At 39.6% G+C, this 27174-nt stretch overlaps 1 protein-coding gene across 13 annotated transcripts in view; it reads left to right on the top strand.

Moving 5' to 3' along the window:
• PTPRD (protein tyrosine phosphatase receptor type D) overlaps nucleotides 1–27174 on the top strand; it is a 2140456-nt gene that overhangs the window by 339021 nt on the left and 1774261 nt on the right. The gene's annotated exons all lie outside the window — the stretch shown is intronic.

The following is a 27174-nucleotide window of genomic DNA, read 5'->3' as shown; positions in this document are numbered from 1 at the left end:
AAGCACAACAGTAAGTGTGTCCCTACCCATATTGTAAACACAAGTTTAGGATTAGTTAAGCTAAATGGAGCCATGTTTATGAAAATTAAAGTAACTGGATAACACCTGTGGGAAGCAGGATGCTAGACTACAGGATCTATGGATGGATTCAGAAGATCTTATCTTTTAAAAACAAGCATTTATACAAATAAATGGTTTTCAAATGGCTAAACATACTCAGCTGTGGTTTCTCTTCAGATCATATCGTACTCAGCTGTGGTTTATAAATTCAACTTGGACCAGTGCACAAGTTTCTATCCTCCATTACAAAGATAGCTTCTGTGAAAATGGTGCCCTCCATGTGAGCAGTCAATTCATGCAACAAAAAACAGGGGAGTTGGTAGGGTCCAATTGTTGGGTGAGATTCAGTATCAATCTCACTGTGCCTCCTTCTCCAGGTAAGGCAAAAGCTGGATTGGACCCTGAAGCTAATTTAGGAAGGAAAACACATTTACACACAATGAGATCTTTGGCCAAAGGTTCCACCTGCACAAAGCCGCCCTCAGTCCAACCGAGTAACAGCCTTGGTCAGATGGAAAACTTTATTTAGGAAGCATCAACAATTTATAGACCACTAGGGCATGGTGAACAGTAAACAGATGAAAGAGAGTCATCAAACAAAGCTGTAAACAGACGTAATAAAGGAACAATAGGTGCGTTTTCACTCTTCCTGTCTTCCTGTTCTTAAAGTTATCACCCCCTTCAAACAGACACTTTGTGACCAGTGGTTAAATGCGTCTTTGAAATGCGTCTCTGCAAGGAACATTCTCTGCCTTTGTCCTAGATACAGTAAGGCAGTAAGGCAGTTTCAACGGATTATAGATGTCATTGCTTTGCTAAGAATTAACACATACTTAGCACAAGCCTAAAAGGATAGGGAGAGTTACATTTTTTTTATAACAAACATAAACCTCAGAAGAGGGAGAATTCAGATCCAGAGAAATTGCTTCTGAGGCACTCATATTTTCCACGTCAACACAAGAGTCTTTCCATTTCCCAGGTGTCTTTTTGCTGGTAAGCACCGATTCAGGCAAACCTCCCATCACCATTCTTCTTTCCTAGCATACTAATTGTTGTTCCTTTATGCCATTCTTTTCTCTTCCAACCTGCACTGAACTTGCCAGTTGTGAGCTATAAAGAGATAATAACAAATTAGTAAAGGGCATGTGAATAAAAGCAACAACACAGGGCATGTGAATAAAAGTCTCCAACTCATGGCCAATTTAGAAATGGGAACCAAAAAAGACATTCTGTTCTGCACCATGTGACAACCAGTTAATGCTGCCCATTTAGAAGCTGTGTAAGAGAACAGACACATCAAGGATGGCAGAGGTCCAGGGGAAGGTATGGCTACCTTGAATGGTTTGGTGCCTGCCATGTTTGCCATGCAGCACAGAGAAGCATTGCTGTAAGCAAAACCACATGTACATCCTTCACTGGGCTGGACAGCTTAATTCTCTGATTTACATTGCAAATCGCTAGGTAAATTTATTATTTGGCATGTTCAATATATATTAATGAGTGTCTGTGGTTCTGTTATTGAGATGAAAAGGCGAGCTGAAATCCTGAGCCTTTGATACAAGCCCATAAGTTCCCACTTCAACACTTTATTACTCTGCAGAATTAACTACCTCAATAATTGTGATAAAAAACCCCTAGATTTTATTGTATTATTTATATTGACTGTGCAGTGCTGTTTATCGGTTATAGGCATGACCGATGGCTCCATATCTTGTACCAAGTCATACAAATGAGCTCTACTGAAAGCGTCATTCATTTGATATCATTTGTCCTGCTTGCCAACTGAACAAACTGCCTAGAAGATAATGTCTCATTTGCAGCTGGGGTTGGGAGTTCTGGGAGGCCTGGCCATGTGCTTTCCTTCAATCCAGAATAAGACTTCACAGTTGGCTTGGGAAGCTTGCTTACCTCTCTGCCCTTTAGTTCCAAGCCACCAAGAGTCAGAATCAGGAGATAACAATAGATTAACTTCACTTTGTTATGGCTTCAGTCCTGAAGGAGAAGAGAAACAAGTTCAATCCCTCCCCTTCATTCCTGAAACCATAACGGGGTCCAGGTGAAGGTATTCTGAGAAGCTCCAGTTGCACCCATCTCAACGGCTCTACCCTCTGTTCTTCCTCTTCTCCTCCATCATGCAAATTCCTTGTAGATCCCCATTTATTTTTTCAAAATTTACTCAAGCTTTTCCTTTTGATTCAGTATTACTGGGCAGATACCCAAACAAAATAAACCATTTAAGAAATGGGGACATGGCCAGTTTTCCCAAGGAATTGCCCATTCTCCCTGATCTTTTACTGCATGTAACAGAAGTTAATAGTTGTGGTCTGTTGTCTTCAGACTGGTCATTGGATGTGTCTGAGTTCCACTCAGAGCTGTTCAGTCACAGGCAATTCTGAAAATGTGTGAGAGGGAAATCTACAAATACAACCTGCTGATGTAAGATAATGACGTGATTTGTAAGAGCCAGTAAGGCATACTGTGACTTACTAGCACCATGCAAATGTGCAGGCTCCTGGAGAAGAGCCTGCAACTGCCTTGCTCTGCCCCCATTTTTTTTACTCCAAGGCATGTTGGTTAAGGTCTCTCCCTGCTAACTACAAGCTGTAGCCGACGATTATTCTTGGCCCATTCCTACTGGGACACTTGTGCGGTCCCAGTAAATCATAGTTTGGCTTGCTGTGCTGTGAGAACAAGGCTATTGCTTCAGAATTAAAATCTAGTCCTATAGAAATTTGAAGCTAATGCCAGTTCATGCTGTGTTAGTAAGTACAGAAAAGTATGTATTGATTGTGTTTCTTTGGTTATTCAGTTGTCTACTTAATTATACATTTTAAAGGTTTTATAGTGAAAACGATATATCTAGTTTTTCTAGGTGTATGAATATGGGTTTGAGCAACTGCGGGGTTTGACCCAAGGCATTTTGCCCTGATGAGCAGTGGACTAGGTTAGGTGATGCTGGACAGGCTATATGGCACACAGAACACTGTCCTTCAGCACCTTTCTGGTATTCCCCATCTCCCAGTACCTCCTGCCTAATGGCTACAGTAACTCATGCATTTGTAACCTCACAATTTGATAACTGTACCATACTTTATGTTGGGCTTCCCTTGAGACTGGTCTAGAAACTGCAGCTGGTGCAAACCTCAGCAGTACACCTTGGTGTGTACACTTGTGCTGAGAGAACAGTACTATTATGTTCAAGATCTTGTTGTTAAACAACTCTGGGCCAGGTCATCTGAAAGGCTGCCTACCCATGTATAGACCTGTTACATCACTTATCCCATCAAGGAGACCTTATTGGTAGCACCATACTCTGTAGACTATCATTTGGTGGTGACTCAGAAACAGGCCTTTTCTGTCACCAACACTGCACTTCGGAATGTTCTTTCTTTTGCTACATGAGATGCTTCTTCTACTATCTGTTTTAGATGCCTTTTAAAGACCTATTTATTTGTCAAGGCTTTCCCTGACCACTGAGCTTGGTTGTTGAAGCTGGACCCTATATTTGCCAGTTTCGATTTTTATTTGTTATAATGACGTGGGATTTATAGTTTTTATTGTTTTTATAGACTGAGTTCTATACAGAGTTTAGAAATTTTTCTTTAATATTAAACAGGTTATAAACATTCTTAAATAAATAAATAACGAATCAAAGAGAAAGTTTAGAGATGTACATTGTAGAGTTTAGGGTAGCAGGGCATAGACTTTCCTGCTTAGAGGCCTTTGTTACAGGACATCCCAACAAAGTAATATCACTAAAGATTATTTGCATGATACCAGTTTAACATGTAGGACATAAGTGGTGAGATTGTTTTAAAAAACAGTTGTTTTAGAAAATTTCCCTCACTTTTAAAAATAAATAACAGAACCCATTTGTGGGATGTAGTTTAAAAATAGTTACCCTAGTAAACCCTAATCTCTTAAATGTTTATTTAAAAGACTCTAGATTAGGGTTGGGGAACCTCTGGTGAAAACAATATGCAAAAATGCATTATATGAGGAGAAATTCCTTGCAAAAATGTGCACATTTCAAAATAGCATACAAAAAGTGTTTATTAGGAGAAAATTGCACTAAAATACTGAAGAATGTTCATAAGGATTTTTTTTTATTGCTGCAGAAATGTAGATAACTGAATTTCAGACTGGAAAAATGAGAAACTGAGATAACCCAAATTGACAGATCCTGCCCATCCCTAACTGCCCATCAGTTGATGGCTGGTAGAGTTGAAGCCTGCTGGATCAGCTGTGCTAGTGAGTTCCCCGTAAAGAACTTGCCTGCACAGTTGATACCTGCAGAAAACAGGTGCTGGCTCTGCTGTCCATCAGATGATAGGTTGTAAAGCCAAAGCCACAGGCACTCTTTAAAAGCTCTGAGTGGTGCCTTGAAGTAACTTGCTGTCATTGTGATGTCAGGTGACTGACAGGTAGGTAGCCTCATTCACCTGTCACATTTGGCCCACGAGGCAAGGATCCAACAAGGATCTGGCTGGCAGAACAATAAAGGCTTCCCACCTTGGCTTTAGGTCTCAGAATGCTCTGTCGGCATCCAATTTAAGTGCAGTATTTTTTGATGGAAGGAATCTTCATGCTCGCTTTTTTATTATTATTGAAAGCAAGAATTTTGCATCAGCACAGATGTTAGGCACAGAAAAGGAAAGTGGAGGAAAGATAGCTATAAGCAGCCACAGTTTCAACCATTCTACACAGCTTCATTCAGAAACAGAAGTGAAATGAATGAACAAATAAAAAAGACAGAAATCATTTCCAGTATGATAATGTAAAGCATAAGGAGCACATTATTTTTAATAGTCCTTTACAATGCCTTTTTTGTTGCTAGCTGCAAAATCTGTCAATAGTGCCCATAAACTTAAACTGCAAACTGCTTGTTATTGTTCTAACTATTTGCTGAAATGAAATTTGTTGCCAATGGTATTTGTAAGAACCTCTTTCCTTTATTTTGTGGGAACTAGTCTTAAAAGTACCCAGGTTATTGCTTTCAAGAAGACAAAAAAAAAACCCTGTAATGTTTGAAACCTTCATTTAAGATTGTTCTTTCATTCTTTCCATTCTTTTTTTTTTTAAAAAAAAGTATATAGGTGGCAAATAATTCAGATGGGTCAAATAAATTTAGAAGTCCATTTTGACAAATATGCAAGTGTGAAACCACAATCACAAATGCACAACCACAGACAAAACTTTCATATGAACTTGAAAACAAAGTTTTTCAACAGAAATCAGTTACACATTCAACTGCAAGATGCTGAAAGACAGGATATCAAACTATGTGACATGGAATACATCCTCCTAATCAAAATTCAATGCTTGGTTATATTTCATATTAAAGCAACTGAAATTTGCATGGTTTGTTTTGTGACATTTGCTCTGCCTTGGTATCTTAATGCACCTGGGCTTAGGTCAAGCAACTGAGAAAGCTGTAAATGACAAGAGCACAAAGAAAGACATCAGTATGTCTAATAGGGTACAGGGGGGATTTTTTAAAAAATTAGTTATTAAAGGTATCTGTCCTACTTTTTTGTTAAAATGAATGCTCAATGCAGTTTAGTTTGAGCAACATATTAAAACCAAAATTAAAATATTAAACTGTCCGCAGCAGAGAGAAAAGGGTATAGATAAAATGTTTTAGTTAACAAAAACTGTTAAGGAAGGATTGCTTTTGCATAGTGAGAAGACTATCAGAGAGGAGGTGAGAACAGCTTCCCTTGGAAGGCACTTATGAAGTTTAGGTGCAACCAGTGCGGTTGAGTGTTGTGCAGCCTGCTCTAGATGAGGTCACACTATCTCTGAAGAAGCCAGTTTATTGTTTGGGGGTTCTCCTAAATCCATTGCTATCACTTGAGGCACAAGTGGCCTCAGTGGACCAGTGGACCAACTACAACCCTTTCTGGATGGGGATAACTTGGCTACAGTAATCTATGTTCTGGTAACCTCAAGGCTGGACTATTGCAATGCACTTTATGTGGGGGTGCTGTTGAAAATGGTTCAGAAATTAGTGCAGAATACAACTGCCTGACTGTTGACAGGTTTGAGGAAAACAGTCATATAACACTGATTCTGTTAAACTACACTGACTGCCTGTTCGCTTCCAAGCTCAATGAAAATGTTGACCTATGAAGCTTTTTATAGCTCAGGAACTCAATATCTTCTGGAATGCCTATCCTGATATGACCTAGACCCCGAGATCTTCTTCTGAGGCCCTTCTCCAGGTCCACCCTCTGAGGGATTATTGGAAGATGGTGCAAGGGAGAGGTCCATTTCATTTGTGGCTCCCCATTTGTGGAATGCTCCTCCTGGTGAGGTCTGCCTGGTACCTTCATTGACATATTTTTGGCACCAGGCAAAGCCTTTCTCTCTCTCAGACACTGGACAGAATGAGATGATGTTTTTTGTTTGCATGATATCTGCCTTTTTCACAGCTGCAACATACTGGGTTGACATAAACCTATCCACTACAACCCCAAGGTCTCGTTCATGGACAGTCACTGCCACTTCAGACCCCATGAGTGTATACAGGCATACCCCACTTAACGTCGCTTCACTTAACATCGCCTTGCTATAATGTACATGCTCCATATGCCTGTATTTCTCCAGAAACGCAGTGCAGCAACAGAGGCTTTAGCATGTGGGGGTGGAAATAGACGCGATTGCGCCACTGCAAATCAGCTGGGAGGCGCGATCTCGATCAGCTGGGAGGCACAGCAGTGCAGCAGCAGAGGCTTTAGAGTGCGGGGGTGGAAATAGACACGATTGCGCCACTGCAAATCAGCTGGGAGGCATGATCGCGATCAGCTGGGAGGTGCGGCAGCGCAGCAGCAGAGGCTTTAGCACGGGGCTTTGAGGCTTCGCATGAAGGAGAGGTAAAAAAAGTTTTAAAAGGTAGTGCTTCACTTTAAGGACATTTTCGGTTTATGTACTCACTCTGGCCCCATTGAGTACGTTAATGCGAGGTATTACTGTATGTGAAATTAAGATTCTTTTTTTTTGCTCCAATATGCATAACTTTACACTTGTTTACATTGAATTGCATTTATATATGTGCAATTAAGATTTTATATATATATTGCTCCAAGCTACTGCAGAATCTCTATTTCCTACATCATTCTGGTAAGATCAAACATGTGAAGTCATGGGTAGAAGCTAGCTGCAGTCCACACCATATTGCAAACAAAAAGGCTGCATCTTTGACTCCTTCCAAATGACCTAAGTCTTCCAATTTACCAGACCTGCTCAGGAAGGAAAATGCTGCAGTATATTTTTGCCACTGAAATAACACTGTACATGACCACAAATTATACTTGTGTCCAGATCACCACTCTTTAACACTGATAACAAATCTGTGGTACATAACATAAAAGTACAGAGCAAAGTAATCTGTTTAAAATTTATACTCTTCTACATTTTCCCCTCACAGTTATAGTTTCCACCATCCTTCTACAGAAAAACTAGAGGTACATTAAAACAAGAACAATCACAGTTTATGTTAATTAAGTGCATTTCAGTTGTTACTAGTAAGGGACAGGACCAAAACCTTTGAAGAAATATGATGAGTTACATAACAAAGGTGATTAGGGAAGTACAGTGTGAACAAAGTCTTATGTAGAAACATAAATCATACAAATAATTATCTCTATATGGTGACAGGTCTCAGTAGACTTCTTTAAGAGGAAGTCCATGGAGATCCTACACAGCATTTATGAGCCTCACTCTCATTTATATAAAAGACAGTTCCTTGTAGAGCAGAAAAACCAAATCTAGGCATTCAGAATTCTAGTGCAACATTTATGTTGTATTGTTGCAAGCTTTTTTTATTTATCTAAGAAAAAATATACCTCAGTTATAAAAGGACTGTGCCTAATTAAGAAATGAAGTACTTGTCTGCCAACTGTCTTACTATTTCTTGAAATAATAATCTGATCACAAGGCCGTCAATAATTACAATTGATTACAATCAGTACTTATGCATTTGCTGCCTTATAAACTATAACCCATTAGACAAGTGGAATAAGAGAACTGTTCAAAATATTCAGGTTCTGCTTCACCATTGTTTCTGGTACAGGAGAGAACATACTTTTCATTTTTTGTGGGGGGGGGAGCGAAAAAATGTGCATTTCTTAAAGGATTACATTTGAAGCCTATGATCTAGAAGTATATATGTTTGCTATAGCTGGGTTGAATTTCAACCAAACTAGCACAGGCATTCTTAGCTGCTGCAACTGGTGTGGATTAGGGTTGCCAGGTCAGAAGTATCCCAAACCCTGAGATTTCAGGGGTGGGCCCTATAGTGATGTAATTAAACATGATACATTAAGCATCAACCACAGTTGCTTGGAGTATTCCACTTAAACAAAAAAAATGCTCTGATTTGAAATTAAGATAGAAATCTTAGCTGAAACATGGTGTTCCCAGCTATTATGTTTTAATCTGTTTTTAACTCATTGTTGGCTTTCAATGTTTTAAATACCTGTCTTTAACTGTTTTTCCCAATAAATTTATTGTTTTAATTCCATGTGTAAACTGCTTTGAGGTTTGTTTGTTTTTACAATAAAGTGATATATAAATGTTGTAAATAAATACATAAATAAATTTTGGAGTCACTGTGGCCCTTGTGTCTCTTTCAACTTTTAGGAAGAAAGGAATTTGCCTTATACTGAGTCAAGCCATTTGATACCATCTAGCTCAGTACTCCTGACATGGACTAGCATTGGCTCTCAAGGTTTCCAGGCAATAGTCTATTCCAACTATCCAAAATAGTTGGAGTTTGGACCTTTGCATTCAAAGCATGTGCCCTACCACTGAGCTACAGCCCTTCCCCTGTTTAAAAAAGTATCCTTATAATTGTTCTTTTCAGTTCACAAATATATGCACAGCATACCTAGGGCAGATCCACTCCATGCATTTAAAGCACATTCAATACATATTTGAAGCACATGTAGTTTGTTAAGGATGGTGGAAACTATAACTGTGAGGGGAAAACTACACTATCCAGGATTTCTGGGGAATGGGAGAGAAGTCATGTGCTTTAAATGTGAGTTGGATGTCCTTTAAATGTATTATGTAGATCTACTTAATAAACTTTGCCTGTATGTAAATCATAATTAATTGTTTAACATGGAAATGAGCTATAAGGTTACTGGGTGATCATGGGCTACTCACCATCTCTCAACCTAACCTGCTTCTCAGGATGAAAACAACAGATTGGAACCATGGCCACCCCAAGAAGAAGAGCAGACTTAAAATGTAGAGGAAATAATAATATACAACCATAGTGCAAAATCAGATAATTATTGGGACAGAGGATGAAGAAATTATACAGCCACAAGAGTGGCTGTATACTATTGCCAGTGTGGATTTTTCACATTCCACAATATTAAATTGAAAATACCCCCATGCCATTCTGATGCTTCCCATAAGCTCATTTCCAAACAAAACTTTACAAAACATATAGTCCTGAACTCAGAAATGCTTGCTTAACAACCCTCTCAATTTTAATGGCGATAGATAAAACAGTCAGAGGGAATAGAGAGTTCAAAGTCTCAAAAGAAAGAAAGAAACCCCAGAGCCCTTTTGGACTTTTTTCTGTCACAGTTCTCATAATCTGTTGAAATTCATTAAAAATCAGCCATGTTCACAGAGTACCTGTAATCCTGTTGATGACCTTGGCCCATACTCTGACCTTCATCTTCTGCAGTTTAAAAGTTAAAAGGCTTCAACCCCTGCCCACAACTGCTCCCTGCCCTCCCAGGCTGCACTCAAGTGGGAGGAACAGGACTTTTATCTCAGTCAACATCTAGGTAAGAAACATGGGTTTGGGTGGAGCAGAAGCATTTCTGGAGAAGGCCCAGGACCTGCTGTTTTGTGGCAGATTCTGGGCCATTTCTGAAAAATTCTTGAAAGGGAGAAACGGTGCAGTGTTGGACAACCCAGACTGTGCTATACTCACCTCCTGTGTCTGGAGGTTACCTAGCTGTGTGTGCAGTCAGTGGAAAATATAGTTTTGCCTCTGTATAATGTGTAACATGGTCCATACTCTTTGTTGTATTGGATGCTGTTTGTTGTATACTGTGATGTGCAACATCCAAACACATGAAATGTATACAATTACATAAATTATCAGGCTCTTTGTGCACATATTATCTAAATCTAGTAAGTGATAAGACTAATAAGATTTGAATATTAGAATACATTTGCTGGGATTACAAATTAATATTTTTATGCAAGATGAGCACTTCTAAATCTAATGCAGCTTAAGTAGGAGGATTACCCTTATTCTCAGGGAAAGAAGAAAATTTAGAATTTTGTCATGTGGAATGGATATAATGTGCCAAAGCTGTCCCTTTATTTCTTTGGGAGCAGGGCAGAGGTTCTCACCACTCTCAGATATCCATGGAAAGTCTGCAGTATATCTTATAACCTAGCTTTCTGAACAATTTATGCAATACAGGCCTCTTCTTTTTTCTCTCTGAAACACTGTTATTGCAAAATAAATATATCCAAGAACAGACACATTATCGTGGATCCCAAGATAAATTAATAGAAGGAATTTCACAGTGCTCCCCAAGATGTTTATGGGTTCTCCTGAACAATGTGGGATGGGGCACAGATATGACCTCCACCTAATTTTGACCAATTTCTCTTTTTGTCTAGTTTAAATGGCAGGTAGAGTATTTCATACTTGAATGTCCCTTGTCCCCATTTTTTTTAAAAAAGACAAAGCTTCTGCACCCTTTCCCAGAGTGACCAACCAGTTATGGGGGAGGGATGGAGAGACTGGAAACTTTTCTTCCATTAATTTTGCCTTATTCACTTACCTTAGGATCCAAGCCATTTTGTTTTGAATGTTTTGAATGAACAGTTCAAATGAATGGAATAAATTTGAATTTGGCTGAATTTCTGTCTCAGTCTGATTGCTTATTATTCCAAAGGCTGTGTTACCTCAGCTATGTTGGGACAAGATTTGATGACCACCAAATCTTCTTTTAGAGTATATTGTTAATGTAGATAACATTTCCTGTTGTTGGTACGGGATGAAAGTAGTGTAGGATAAAAGTCTCCATTACTGGGTCTGCAAACACCTATTTAAAATTCTTCTCTGTTGCCAGCAAAAACATTTGCTCAGTTGACCATAATGCTTTCCTAGAGGAAAAAGCTAATATCTTGAAGGAGCTGTTATTACATACACTGATTTTGCCTTATAAAAACATCTGCATGAACATTAGTAGTGTTTTCTCTCTAGGTCTGGACAGATTATTACTATTGTCATGAGGCATGATTTAACATTTCAGGAAAATCAACATCTCATAAATAATTAATCCTCTCATGCATTAACACTCTCACAAAGCCCTGAAAGCATAAAGGGGGCTTTAAAACCACTGCAATGTATGTTTATACTGCCAGTGTGGGGCAAATTGACTTTGATTTAAATAAAGACTAAGCAGTACAACTTGCTTTATAAGGCTGAATAGCATCACAGGTGCCTTCTACATTGGGAACCTGCATAAACATTCATCAGAATACATATTTAGCAGTCTTTAAACGTATAATTTTGAAATACATTCTTACCCAGTTTCATAATTAGAGAATGACAGATGGCTGTGGCTTCATTTTAAAATAATGCATCCATTTATATACTGTGCCACAGCTCACTTAAAACAAAACTTTATTCTGGAAAACAAAAATAAAGCAACTGTACATTTATAAATAAAAATCAACTACAAAAAACAACCCAAGCCCACATTTGTGCAACTTTATAGGAAGATAAAATGTGTCCTTGGCGTAGTGCCAGTAATGGAAACTCTGGAAGCCCATTGTCCTGGTACCTTTCCATTCAGAATGAAAATATGGAGAGTCAGCTGAAACTACCTGTCTATTCAGTGTTAGGAAATGGGGAGTGATGAGTAGGGATGCCATGAAAATATAAAACAAATGGGGGCACTCAGAAGAGTGAGTACCCTTGTTCAATTCCTTGTATGTATGTTTGAGTACCCTGCCTCTGCCCCAAGCAACTTATGTGCAGCAGTGGGAAGGGCAGTGGAGGTGGCAGAGGACACTCCAGATCCCTGGTTAAACATCTATTTCCACCAGGAATGGGACTGAGACTACAAGTTCCAGCATCCACGGTAAGAAAATGATGCTATTCACATCAATTTCCATTGATGCTTGAATGCTCACTAGTTGGATTGTTTTTTTGGGGGGGGAGGGTTGAAGATGGGATTGCTGTAGCATGAATTGATCCTGCTTCTGAATAATAATTTAATGTATATGGTGCTGGGATTTGCTGATCTTGATGCAACAATTGGGGATCATTTGCTGAAATCAGTTGTTTCCTTCTGCACCATGGTCATTGCTCAAAAGGCAATGTGCTTTGTTCTTAGTGGTGAACCTCACAATCAAGATAATCACATGGTATGAAATGAGAACTTATCTGCTTCAGATTGTAGGTATGATATTTCATGTTTGAATGTTCTCTTCATTTTTAAAAAATGAAAGGTTCCAGCATATGAAGGTGGGAGTAAGTTAGGGAGAAGTGTGCTGAAGAGATTTGCCATCAAACAGGCAACCTAAATAATTGTGTTGCTTTTCAGAGTGCCCTCAGACCACCATCACTTGAGCTTTATCTGCATATTAGGGCAGTTTGACTGAGTTTTTGAAGTGTACTAATCTGTCCTGGGTTACAAACCCAAGCAGCCAAACACCCATCCGGATGAAAAATACTGAGATTAGACCCAGGGTGTTCCTAAGTCTAGAATCTGATTTCTAGCAGTTATCACTCAAGCAGATGATTCTGAGAAATCCACAAGCAAGACATCAGTGAAACTCCTCTTTGCAGATCTTTCCAAACATACACACACCACTCAATATTTCTCTTGATCTGAAGTTTTTCTGTGCCCTGTTCAAACCATCTGTAGGTCTGAAGTAGGGATGGGGGAGAAATTTTATTCATTTTGCATCTAAAGCTGAATTTACCAAATTCGCACTTTCAAACAAAAAATTTGAGAACAGAAGACAGTCATCTTTGAAAATTAGTACTTATTAGCAATTATCTGAATTTTGTGATGTAATTCTTCAACCAAACAATGTTTACAAAAATGCATATATTAAGACAAAGTCTGAGTAAAAATGAATATTAGTGAAAATAACATACAAAAATGCATTATATTAGGAGAAAATGCTTGCATTTGTGTTTAGATAAAATAAATGTGTTTATATGGAGAAATTTGCACTAAAATGCTGAAGAATTTTCATGGGCATTTTTCTTTTAAAAAATAATGAATTGCTGAAGAAAAGCAGAGAACTTAATTTAAGAATGGAAATATGAGAATCTGAGGGAACAGAAATTGACAGATCCTTCTATCCCTTGCCTGAAGGAGTACAGCAGCATTTCCTCATCATGAAACATGCCAGTCCTCAAATACTGCACTGCCACTCCTTTACTTCTTCAATAAAATGGCTTGTCAGAGCTGTAGTGGAAGAAATATCTAGATACCTAGAAATAAACATCCCAGTTGCCAGGAATTCTGAGAGATATAGAAAACTAAGCTGTAGGCATATACACCCTTAGGCAAATACAAGGGAGTAAATACAATTTAACTAAATGTATTGGATTGTAAACAAGGTAGGAGGGAGATCCCTCAGGACTCCAGATTTGTGCTGCCATTGTTGGTTGAAGCGCAGCCTGGGCAGGAGAGTGGGGAGGGGTGGGCAGGGCAGGGCTGATGAATTCCTCTCTGGATCAGATTATGAACTGAGCCAGTAGAGAGATCTTTTTTGGGGAGATGGAGGTGTCTCAGTTTGCAATATGGTTTAGTGTTGTGAGCTGAGCAAATTTGTATCTTGAACCAAAGTCCCTAAATTTAGCAACATCATCATTATTATTATTATTTTGTCTGTCCTTAATCTATTGCTAATTAATTCCATTAGGTAATAATTACTGCTGAATTATGGGGAGAAAGGCAGAGAGATCCTGAATTAAATATGCAACACCTATGAACTGCTCCCCCCCCATTTTAGCCACAACCTTTTAAAAACAGTAGTTAATTGGGCTATCACAAAAGGTAGTTGGGGGCACCTCCTTAGGCCCCATGGTTCAAAAAACTGCAGTTAATACCAAATTCTACTGTTATGGGGCACCAAAAATGATTTTAGAAGCCTCTGTTATCCTTCCATCATTTTGTTCCAAAAAAGTGCCCCAAATGTTCTAATCATTCCTTGTGAGGAAGATGCTCACTCTATCATTCTGGTTGCACATGCTATTTTAACTCTGTCCACACTAGGGATGGGAGAGAATATCTGCTAAATTGGATTTATTATTTATTTGACATAATCTGACAATCCGCTGTGTTTTCAGACTGGCATTGATTTCTTGCAGTGGGTCATGGCTGTAATTGACCCTTTTTTAAAAAAAAACTGCTTCAAATTTTACGCTATTGTCTTCATAATTGTCTTTCCTCTAAGCTAATGCATTCTTAACTGCTGTCTACGTGATAAGGATTGCCATTTACATCCAATAATCTCACTCAAGTTTTATTTTTGTTTTGTTAATTCTCAAAGATAGCCAACAATCCAACCTTCCCCACCCCCTATTAAATTGTAGTACAGAGCAGACTTGGACAGGATTCTGCCCCCTCCCAGGCTTTTGAATCTCTGCTGCCGCTGTGTGTGTGAGTGACTTAGTTATAAATTCCCTGGGGGAAAAAATAAAGTAAGCAGTGGTGGTCAACTTTTCAACAGTAACAATCAAAAGTACTGCAAAACAACAAGAATAGCGAGGTGTGTGGGGCATCTTTAAGCAGTACATCAGTTAGCCGAGGCAATAGACAGACTCAATGGGTGATTATCTGCTTAATTTATATGTAAATAGATAAAATAAAAGGTGAAACAAGCATCTACAGCATAAGCATTTTTGTTAGAAAAAAAATTTTTTCTTAAAAAAACCCAATGGATCAGCAATTACAAAACAAACGGGAACAAAAACATGGTGGATTGGCGCCGAAAGCTGGACTGTTGGAATTAAAATGGATAGGATCCAGCTAGTGAACCCCATCCCTAATCCACACCTTCAATTAATATACAGATTTTACAATGGCAGACATTTTAAAATCCCTTTCCAAATAATCTCTGTTGTGGAATTTGCATTGAACATTGCCACCATACTGAGCATTTTTCTTGAGCAGCTCATGGCAAACCCAAGGTGCTTTTACTACTAGTAACAGCCAGTTCAGACTCCATCAGAGTTTGTTTGAACCAATAATTTTTGCACCTCAATGTTTTCTCAGATGCTTCATCAGAACCTAGTTCAATGAATGCTGTTTTGATTTAGTTCCTCTACAGATAAGTGACGTGGCCTTTAATAGTAAATAGCATCAGTTCCTATACCTAAAGTAAGAGAACAAAATCTTACTTAATGACACATTTCCATCACTTCTATTTCCATCCCACTATCATCCTTTTGAAATGCTACATCTCTTCCTGTCAGTTTTTATAGTGAAGTGACATGTGAGGTTGGCGCTCAGGGAGGAAGCATTTAGAAGACAACAGATCAATAGTTGAAGACAAACGGTAATCAAAGAGTCTTACAAGGCTGTCAATACTGGAGCTTGTTACCTGGGCAGTGTTGCTCCTTAGAGATCTCTTGCTTATTTAACTTCTTTATTAAAGCAAAGCCAAACAAAACAAAGGGATGTAGTTAAAATAATTTTAAAGAGAAGGAAGGAAAATGAGTTATTATAAATAGTGGGGGATGATATTCATTTAACAACAACAATATTCAGTGGTTTGCTTGCAAGGGTAACTTGCTGTGCCTATAGTGATGTTTCTTTATTTTTTTAACAAAATACCTGTACATTTTATTGCTATAATATCAACATCAAAATCACACCACAGTCCTCAATATCTTCACAGTATATTTTGGAGTTCATTCTACAGAGGTTTGGACAGAAAATGAGGGCTTTATAGCATTTAGCATTGTAAGTCTTGCAACAAAACATGATGGCTTTGAGCTGATGTATCCTGGTTAGATATTCTGTACTCATGCTGCACAAAGTCTTTTCTGATAAACTCCTGCCATTCTACAATAGGGTGAATCATGCTTTCCTTATCAAAGAGCTTATCAAGAATGGTGTAGGTTTAAAATTGTGCTGGAACCTTGCAATTCTGTTAAATGGAAGCGCAGGCCAGATTTAAACACAGGATATCAGAAAGATATGTCTTGGAGTGATATAGATGTTTCAATACTTTAGTGAAAAAAAATTCAGTTTACTTTGGATTGTTATCACACAATCTAATCATTTTGTTCTGAAATTTATTTCCTTGCACAACAAAGCTCCCCATGTCCAGTGGTGAAAGCAGTCTGGTGGGAAGCACATTTGTGGCAGGACTGCAAGATGGGCAAAACCACTTCTGGTCTGTTTGAACATTTTTGCTAGACAGTGGGATAGGCAAGCTGGGGGATATAAAGGTCCTTACGACCTCTGCCCCTCAGTTCTCATCAGGGTTTTGTGGCCCTCAGCCTGCCCTCCCAGTTTTCAGTTAGATGGGACTGAGTAGGTGTTCTTTGTTCTCTACTGTGATTGGTTTGCAGATAGGATTTTTGTTTTTTTGCCTACTCCATACTGTATTTCTCGGTTTCAGTAGTTAGTGGTGGGAGCTGTTTTATAAGTTGATTGGCTTGGCTATTTGGCATTGGTCACTGGCAGGTGTGTGTGTGGGAAAAGAGGTGTTGAGATGAATGGTGCATACCCTGAGGTAGTTTAAGGTGAATAGGGATTCCAGAGACTTGCACATAGAGCTGAAAGACCTGTGGGGTAGGGTATGTGATAGAGAATTTTTATCCATTGGGATCTTTTGCTGGGGGTCCTTAAAAAAATTTGAGGACACAGGCTTGAAGCAAAAAAGTAGGCCTTTATTCTTTACAAGTATATGCAGGGTCAGCCTCCCAGAAACATCCAGGAGAGACTGCACTGAGGCACTGTATGCAAGCTCTTTTATAGTGTACAGTTACAGCATGTGACAGTGATTCACCAATCTCACAAGTTCCTGCCCATACAGCATCACAGTTCCTCCTCTCTCTACAATTCCCCATTATATGGACCACTCTCCTCAAGGCATGTGGCAGGAGAGAGGAGCTGGAATTAAAGCTAGCTTGAACCTCTCTGCAGAGAGTAAGCTCACCTGGGAAGAACAGGCCTAGGAGCCTGAATGAGGTTGATGGTATTTCCCACACACGGTCTCATTCTCCTATGCAGTTTAGTTAAAGTTTGTAATGTTTAAACGTAGTTAATGAAGTGGTCCTAGATTAAAACCCATACAGTTGAGTTTTGCCTTTTTATTTCTAGTTCCTGCCGCAAAACCAAAACTCTGGGATTTCTCATTTTTATGTAACATTACAAACAATCAATGCACCAAGCTTGGCAAAGAACTCCTTGGTGGACAGTGGTTTGATTGCACTCTCATCCATAAGAAAAGATAAACAAACTTGATACCTTTTGCTCTACTGCTTAACTGACAACTATATTGTTCTGAGTGATGAAATAATATAGGATGATGTAAAACAAATAGCTGTATTCCAGATATATTTTTTGTTTGATACATTACACATTTTTCTTCACTAAATATACTTATTGACTATCCATCAATATGGTTAGCAAAAAAAATCCTTCCTCACATTTCAACATAAGACATTATATTTAGATATTTACATAAAAGATAATGAGCAGGTAAGGGAGAGATTCCCTCCCACTTCTTAGCTGAGTGATAACACTTTGGCTTGAATAACATAGATGTGAGCCTTTCATTGCTAACTCATCATGAAGCTGTGTTGAGGGGGTGACACTCAAAAGCTCATTGCCCCTTCTGGGTGGTAATAGGCAGAATGAAGTCTGGAGGACTCCAGCAATACTCCACCAACATGTAGGGGGTCCAAATGGCTAATCAAGGAACAGCCAAAAAAATTCCTACTTAGCTGTCATAATGGGCAATTAGCTAATCTCATGCTACTGTAGGGCATGTGGCAGTGGAGGCTGGTTCATTGGAGCTAGTGGGGCGCTGCCCCACCAACCTCAATCTGCCCTTAGACAGCTCCCACCTGCTTGCATTTTTACAACCAGTCCAGGGGATGGCACTGCCTTTCAGCTTCCTCCTCCTTAGTCTAGTTGTTTCCCTTGCAGAACTCAGCAGAGGGGAGGATGGGGACAAAACTAGATTGAGTCGGCTCAACCTGTCATTGGCTCTGGCTGAGCCCCTGGCTGTCATTGACTCTGGCTTCACTTACTTTTGGGTTCCCTGCCTTCTGGCCCACCAGTCCCAATGAACACCAGCCACACTTGGCATGTGGGTGGGCTGCCACACTGGCAGCCAAACCAAATCTCTTCCCCTTCCCCAATCTAGGAGGCAAGCTTCTCTTCATAATGGGGGTGGGGGCAACCCACTGCTCAGATGAACTGCAGCAACAGTATTTGAAATGATCCTGTGGATATGTTCCATTTTCTTATCTTGTGTGTTACAAAAGCCTTTGGAAAACAAACATGAGAAGCCCGCTACATCCTGTAAAAAATACTGTTTCTAATCAGCCCCAAACCCCTGTAAACAGTAAAATTGAGATACCATAGTCCCAATATATTTTTCTGAGGGTAGTATCAGACATTTTTAATGTTTCTTATAATTGAGCTTATTTGTATGGAAAATTTCTTTATTTACTACCATGTTCCTTCAGTGTGATCAGGTGGCGCTCTCTGTTGGATGCACCTTTAAAATATTAATTGTACATATTATCTCATCGGCTGCTTTATAAAATTACAGAGACTCAGAATTTAGGAAGCAGGGTAAGGAAGAATCTGAATAACATTAGGCAGACATAACAATATTACTGCCTAGGCAATTGATGCTTGATCAAAGTACAGCTATTTATCAAACTACAATCAAATTTACAATCTCTGCATAAGACCTTGTATATTTTTTTCAAATTTATGTTAACTTGTGAGGAGTAGTCTCCAAAACTGACTTCAGATGGATTAAACAAATACTAACAGCACAGTCTGTATATGTCTACTAGGAAGTAAGTCTCATTGTGTTCAATAAGACTTACTCCTAAGTAAGTGTGTTAGGATTACAGGCTAAAACCTACTAGTAAATACACTGATATTTCAGAAATTGGAGCTCCTTGGAAATCTGTTTATCTTTTTCCACAGTTGACGTGTTAGGGAAGAAGAGCAATTTTGTTTCCTCCCAAGTGGTTTAGATTTGATTTGAACTTAAAGCAGAGTTTAAGCTGATGTAAAGCTTTTTATTGAACATGAATAAATTGAGAAATTCAGATTAGTCAGCCGCTTTTTCCTCATAATTTACATTATGTTGATATATGCGGCAAAAAATAGAAAACAAAGGTATGCACATTTAATTACTTGTACTGGATGACTAGCTGAACTAATAAAACAATGAATGTTGATGCTGTTACAAGTCCTTTTCTATTACATTACTCTTATGATTGAATCCCCCCCCCACAGAACTCACAGAAACAGGGTCAGTCACCATGAAAGACAACTGGGCAGCCATTTGAAAATATATTGGATGACATGATCCAACATTGGTCATACTCAGAGCAGACCCATGGAAATCAGTGCACTTGTACATTGACTGTAATGGGTCTCCTTTAGGAATGACTAACATTGGCTGTGACCCATTGAGATGTTCATATTGGAAACAAGACAGAGACTCTTTCTACGCAATAAAAGTGTACCACTTGCTTTTCAGACCAAAGTTTTTAAAAAGGCTGCATCCTTAATATGGCTGAAATGCTGTGTAGTATTAATTGCCTATTCCCCCCCCCCCGGCTATAGATGTAGACTAACTCAGTCTAATAAGTGACCAATTCCCACTGTGACTATTAGAAGGGTTTCCCTTTACCTCAGCATGAACTGGGTCAAAAAAAGGTCCATCAGTGTTGAAGACATTGATTCTCTGAGGATTTCTGACATACAGTGAATGTGGCACATCATAAAACAAAGAATTAATATTAAATCAATTGATCTAAATGAAGAGATAATGAAGAAGATACAGTGATATATCAATAAATTCAGGAAAATGTCCTAAATAACTGACAGATTACTTGATACAATCCTGGTATTATAAATTTAGGATAATGTATGCCAATAAGCACAGAGAAGATATTTCTTAGCATTTGGTGTCCAGTAAATTATTGCCTTAATTAAAAAGCATAAAAATTGAATGGCAGTACAGTTGATTTTGATTGTTCACATAATATTTTTATGCACAATGGTGTGAACGTTTTCTTTCTTTTTTCATTTTTTGAAATGAATACTATTTCTTTTTCTAAATGCACAATATTTTTCTAGGACTTTGAGAATCCTCAACATGAGATTAAAGTAACAATATATTAAAAAAATCAGCGCAACTTGGTGAACCCAGGAGAGGAATACATCCCTGTAACAAGCATTACCATCTGCTGTCTGCTTGTTTAATGAATTTATAAATGCTAGTGGTTTCTGATTGTTTAGTAATTACTAATAAAATTATAAAATGTAATTGAAAACCACAAGTGTTGGTATATTCATTTCTAGTTTTTATCTTTTGAAAACTGAGTGAAATGCAAAGTTATATTATATAGCCTACCATTTGGGTACAAATTCTTACATTCTTATGCCCAAATCTTTGTTTTTCTAAAGTCATTTGCATGTTAGATAGCAGAAAGGCTCTGCCATGCCTAAGATGTGATAGACTTGAAGGTAGGCCACTTAGATATATTTTGAAATAGCATGGTGTACCCTCCATATTCCCCTGTGAAAGCTAAGTGAAACATCTGTTTGGTGGCCACATTCGAGATTTTAACAGAAGACAAGGATTCTTAGACAGAATGCTGGAACAACAGTAAGGAAAAGTACAGGAGGTAGAAGAACAACAGCATGTTGAAGCAGAAGAGGAGAGTGTTGAGGAGAGGAACAATGATGTGGAGGAAACTCCATGGAAAAGGGTGACAGGATCAGAAGAGCTAGAAGACACTCTGCACTGGTGGAACTATGGAACCACTTTCATGCACTTGAGGATGAGACTGGAGGACAGCCTGCAGAAAAAGAATTACAGGAGACTCTATGTGATAGTGAGTGAGAAGATGAAGCTAAGTCAAGGAGAGGCATTGAAACCACACTCCACAACAACAAGAGTAGTAGTAATAGTGGGAGACTGCCTACTGCATGGGATTGAAACCTAAACATGCTGAGAAGACCCATGGACTTGCCAGGTATGTTGTCTCCCTGGAGGATGGATTAGAGATGTGACTGAAGGGTTGCCATCACTCATAAAGCCCACTGACACATATCCCTTTCTTCTCATCCATGTGAGAATGAATGATACTGCCAAGTGGAGCTAGGAAGAAATCACATCAGACTTCAAAGCTCTGGGAAGGACTTTGGGGCCCAGATAGTTTTCTCATCCATCCTTCCAGTACTGAGAAGAGGAGTAGAAAGGGAAGAAAAATACTCCAGGTGAATTAGTGGCTACGAAGGTGATGCTGATGCAAGAGATTTGAATTCTGGGACTATGGGCTACACTTTCTGGAAGATGGACTGCTGGCCAATGATGGGTTGCACCTCACACATACTAGGAAGAATGTGTTTGGCCACAGCATGGAGAACATAATCAGGAGAGCTTTAAACTGAATCTTAAAGGAGAGGGAGACTTAAACTTGGAGGTAACAATTGATGAAGGCTTATGCACAGAAGCACTGAGAGATTGGTTCTAATGGGGCCCAAATAATAGTCTTCATAAACATGTAGGAAGGAAGCCATGCTATAAATCACATCTTCGATATCTGTATACTAATGCCCAGGGTATGGGAAACAAACAGGATGAACTTGAACACTTAATACCAGAGGGTAAATACAACTTGATAGGTATAACTGAAATTTAGTGGGATGATTCTCATGGAATCCAGCAATTGAAGACTATGACTTGCTCAAAAAGAACAGAAGGAATAGAACGGGAGGTAGAGCCACGCTATATGCTAAAAATATATATCTCCACTCAGAAATACAGGAGGATGAGCTTGGTAGCTCCACTGAGAGTATGTGGATTAAAATTAAAGGGGCAAGGGATAAAAGGAACATGGTAGTTGGAGTCTACTACCGACAACCCAATCAAGGGGGAGATGAGGATGAAACTTTAGAAAATCAAATTGCTGATGTTTTGAAGAGGCATGATATAATAGTAATGGGGGACTTCAATTACCCCAATATTTGTTGGGAGACAAATTCTGTCAAACAGAGCCCCTCCAAGAAATCCCTGACTTTTGTTGAACACAACTTTCTTCCACAGAAAGTGGAGGAAGGAACAAGATCAGCTATCCTTGACTTGATTCCAACCAATACTAATGCATTAGTGGATGAAATGGCAGTTATGGGAACTCTGGGAGAAAGTCACCATGTTATACTTGAGTTCTTGATTTTAAAGGAAACAAAAGTTGAGCATAGCCATATATATTCCCTGGACTTCAGGAAAGCTAACTTAAACTCAGAATAATGGTAAGTAAGGTTCCATGGCAAGTGACCCTAATGAGAAAAGAGTCCAAGATGGGTGGGAGTTTCTAAAAAATGAAATTCTAAAGGCAAATTCAAGAGATGGATTGATTCCATAAAGGAAGCAACAGACCTGAACTTACAAGATCTGAACAGGGTGGTTCATGACAGATGCTGTTGGAGGTCACTGATTCATAGGGTCGCCGTAAGTTGTAATCGACTTGAAGGCACATAACAACAACAACAAAGGCAAATTGGCAAACAATTCCAACAAGGGAAAAGGGGGGAAGACAGCAGAAGAAGCCAATGTGGCTTCACAAAAAGCTTAGAGACGAGCTGGAAACAACCAAGGACACATATAGGGAGTGGAAGGAAGGCCAGACCACAAAGGAAGAGTACCGACAGGTAGCATGGAATTTCAGGGAAGGCTAAAGCTGAGAATGAGCTGAGATTAGTGAGGGATGCTAAAAGCAACAAAAAAGCCTTCTCCAGGTATATGCATAGTAAAACACAGAGAAAAGAAATGGTGGTGCAGCTACTCAGTGAGGTTGGCAAAAGGATAACAGATGACAAAGAAAAGGCAGAAGTGCTCAATTCTTACTTTGGCTCAGTCATCTCCCAAAAGAGGGTCTATGTCCTGCTGGCAAATGTGAAGCTGAAGGGGCAGGATACACAAATGGTCAAGGAATACCTAATTACTTTGAACGAGTTCAAATATCCAGGGCCCAATGAACAGCCTCCTAGAGTATTGAAGGAACTGGCTGAGGAACTCTCAGAACTGCTGTCCATTCTCTTTGTGAAATCGTGGAGGATGGGTGAAGTGCCAGATAACTGGTGGAGGGCTAATGTTATCCTTATCTTCAAAAAGGCAAAAAGGAGGATCCTGGAAACTACAAACCAGTCAGCCTGACATCAATCCCTGAGAAAATTCTGCAGCAGATTTTCAAGCAGTCAGTCTGTAAGCATCTTGAAAACAGTGCAGTGATTATTAGAAGCCAACATGGATTTACCAAGAATGAATCCTGCCAGACTAAGCTAATTGTTTGATCAGGTAACCTCCCTGGTAGACTGTGGGAATGCTCATAATATATCTTGACATCAGCAAAGCTTTTGATAAAGTGCTCCGTGATATCCTGATTAGCAAGCTAGCTAAATGTTGGCTGGATGGAACAACTATCAGGTGGCTCAACAGTTGGCTATAGACTTGTACTTAAAGAGTGCTTATCAACGGTTCCCTTTCAAACTGGGGGAGGTAATGACCGAGTTGCTACAGGGCTTGGTCCTGGACCCAGTGCTATTTTATTAATGATTTGGATGAGGAGGTACAGGGAATGCTTATCAGATTTGGGCTATGGGCGGTATATAAATGCAACAAAATAAATAAAATAAATAAATAAAATTTGCAGATGATACGGAATTGGGAGGGATAGCCAATACCCTAGAGAGGACAGAAAGAAAATTCAAAGGGATCTTGATAGGCTGGAACATTGGGCTGAAAACAACAGAATGAAATTTAAAAAGAATAAGTGCAAAGTTTTACACCTAAGAAAAAGAAACCAAGTGCACAGTTATAAGATGAGGGATATTTGGCTCAGCAATACTACATGCAAGAAGAATCTTGGAATTGTTGTTGATCACAAGCTGAATATGAGCCAACAGTACAATATGGCTGCAAAAAAGGCAAGTGCTATTTTAAACTGCATTAACAGAAGTAATGTTTCCAGACCACATGAAGTACTAGTTCCCCTCCATTCAGCACTGGTTAGGCCTCATCTTGACGACTGGATCCAGTTATGGACACTGCACTTTAAGAAGGATGCAGACAAGCTGGAACGGGTTCAGAGGAGGGCAACAAGGATGATCAGGGGACTGGAACCAAGTCCTATGAGGAGAGACTGAAAGAACTGGGCATGTTTAGCCTCGATGAAAGAAGACTGAGGGGAGATATGATAGCACTCAAGTATTTGAAAGGTTGTCACACTGAGGAGGGCCGGAATCTCTTCTTCATTGGCGGGATATGGAATAATGGGCTGACTTGACAAGAAGCTGGACTTTGACTGAACATCAGGAAAAATCTCCTAACTGTTAGAGTGGTACCACAATGGAACCAATTACTTAGGGAGATGGTGGGCTGTCCAAGTCTTGAAAGCAGCAGATGGACAGCCACTTGTCAGGTATGCTTTAAACTGGATTCCTTCATTGAGCAGAGGGTTGTGCTCAATGGCTTTATAAGCCCCTTCCAACTGTACTATTCTATGATTCTATGAAAACTACTTTCATGTGGCTCATATATTGGTTAAAATTCATAGTGTAAAATGACAGCACAGTTGTGTACTCCTAGAACTACATTGAATGGTATTGATATTGATGTTGATAAACTGGAGGATATTTCTGGCTTAAATATCCACAGTTGCATTAAACCAAACATTGATTAGAAGTCAGTTGGGTTAATATTGCTAAATATTCGAAGTCAGTTCAGTTTGGTGAAACAACTAACCTTTCCAGCATTAGTGATGTGCTTCCAGAAGCTTTAACATGACCAGCAAAACAGCAAAGCAACATCTAATTTTGCTTTTAAACTGTGTTCCTGCTCAATTAATTAAAAATTTATAATTGTACTTTTTTGCATGTGTTCATCATACTCATTCATAAAGCAATTTTAATGTGTCAAATACTTGATTGTCTTACATTGCTAACTAAGTAATTTGTGTGTATATTATATAGATTGGATGAAAAAACTGAGAAGCGTTAACTTTTTTTCATCCATTAATTGAATTCAAAGATAACCAGGGGTTTGCCCTTTTATCACTCACAGATCAAAGTCCAGTACTCAGTCCCCCAGTCCTGTTAATATTAAATTGGTGTATAAGTCCCATTGGATTGCAAATAACTTAGTTCCATAATTTTCCATAAGACTTATTTGGATATAGCTGGATTGAAGCCTAGATATACAAGACCAAATAGACTCTTGGAGGCCCATCATGGAGATCCCTCCCCCCATTCCGGTTGGAGCACATTAAAAATAAAGCTTACAAAGTTCTTATCAGCATATATTATGTGTTATATAGGATGTTGAAATGATTAGCATATGTTGATAAATACTACAAGCTGCATATCTGACAAACGAAACATATTTCTGTGAAGCTTCAATATGTAACATTAAGCAATGCTTCTTCGATGAAAATGATACATAACTTTTTTTGACTCCATAAATGCTTTAATGTGTATATCCTACAGTGATTAACCCTAAATCTCTGCAACATGACACAGTTGCTTGTTTCAGAAGATGGGAAGGAATAAGCTGAAGCTGAACCCTGACAAAATGTACTGTTTGTGGGAGACAAGGAAAGGTTGGGGGATGTTGACCTGGTGCTCAATGGGGTACAATTGCCCCTGAAAGACCAGGTCCGCAGCCTGGGGGTCATTTTTGACTCCCAGCTGTCCATGGAGGCTCAGGTCTTGGCTGTGAGCCGGGCAGCGCTGTATCAACTCCATCTGATACGGAGGCTGCACCCCTACTTTCCCAGCCATCTGCTCCCATCTGTGGTACATGCCCTGGTCTCCTCTCACCAAGACTACTGTGATGTGCTCTACATGGGGTTACCCTTGAAAACAGTCCAGAAGCTGCAACTGGTACAGAATACGGCGGCTTGCCTGATTAAAGGCAGCTGCCGGTGAGATCACATCACTCCAGTGCTGAAGGAGTTGCACTGGTTACCGGTTGTTTTCCGAGCCCAGTTCAAGGTGTTAGTTCTGACCTTTAAAACCCTATACGGTTTCGGCCCAGTCTATCTGAAGGAGCGCCTCCAACATCATCAGGGATGCCGCTCAACAAGATCAGCCTCAAAATGCCTTCTCTCTATCCCACCAGTTAAAACAGCTAGACTGGTGATGTCCCATCCAGAGCCGGAAGAATAAGGCTGAAGTGTGGGTGCAAGTAAATCTCATTTTATTAGAGTAATGGATACATCAAAGGCATTGCGCTTCATAGGAAACCCTGCGCTAACTCACTAGAATCCCTAACTATACTCTAGACATGCTCTGCAGCGTGTGAAGGAAGTTGACTCAACGACTCCCTACTGGGAGCGGCAGGCTTATGTAGGAAATGTTTTCGAACGTAATCTCTGACTCCTTCGTAATTCCTGTCTTTGCCCTGTCCGTTTCTCGTGTCGGCGGGAACGAGGAGACAGGGGACGCGCATCCAACAGCTCATCGGAAGACACCTGCTCCCGAGCAACGGGCTCGAGGTCAGGGGGCTGTGCCACACTGGTATCCCCCTGGGAACTGCTTGGCAAGGGAGGAGCTGGCACTGTCTCTGGAGCTACCCCCAACAAGTCCTCTGCATCAGCTGGGGGCAGCGCGCTCTGTTTGTCGGGAAGTGCGCTACCCGTGGGAACTGGCTGGAGTGCAGGCTGACCCCGTCCTGCAAGGTCCTGCTCACACACAACAATCCCCAACTCTGCTTCTTCTGGCAGCGGAGGCGCCTGAAACTCATGCCTCCCCCCTTCCTGTCCTTTCTGGGTTAGCTGAGGCTCAACAGGTGAGGACTAGGGAGAGGGCTTTTTCAATTGTGGCC

Source organism: Rhineura floridana, chromosome 1 (assembly GCF_030035675.1).
Source record: "Rhineura floridana isolate rRhiFlo1 chromosome 1, rRhiFlo1.hap2, whole genome shotgun sequence".
Lineage (NCBI taxonomy): Eukaryota > Metazoa > Chordata > Lepidosauria > Squamata > Rhineuridae > Rhineura > Rhineura floridana.
Note: the sequence above shows the minus strand (reverse complement) of the source record. Positions and strands in the feature narration are given on the sequence as shown.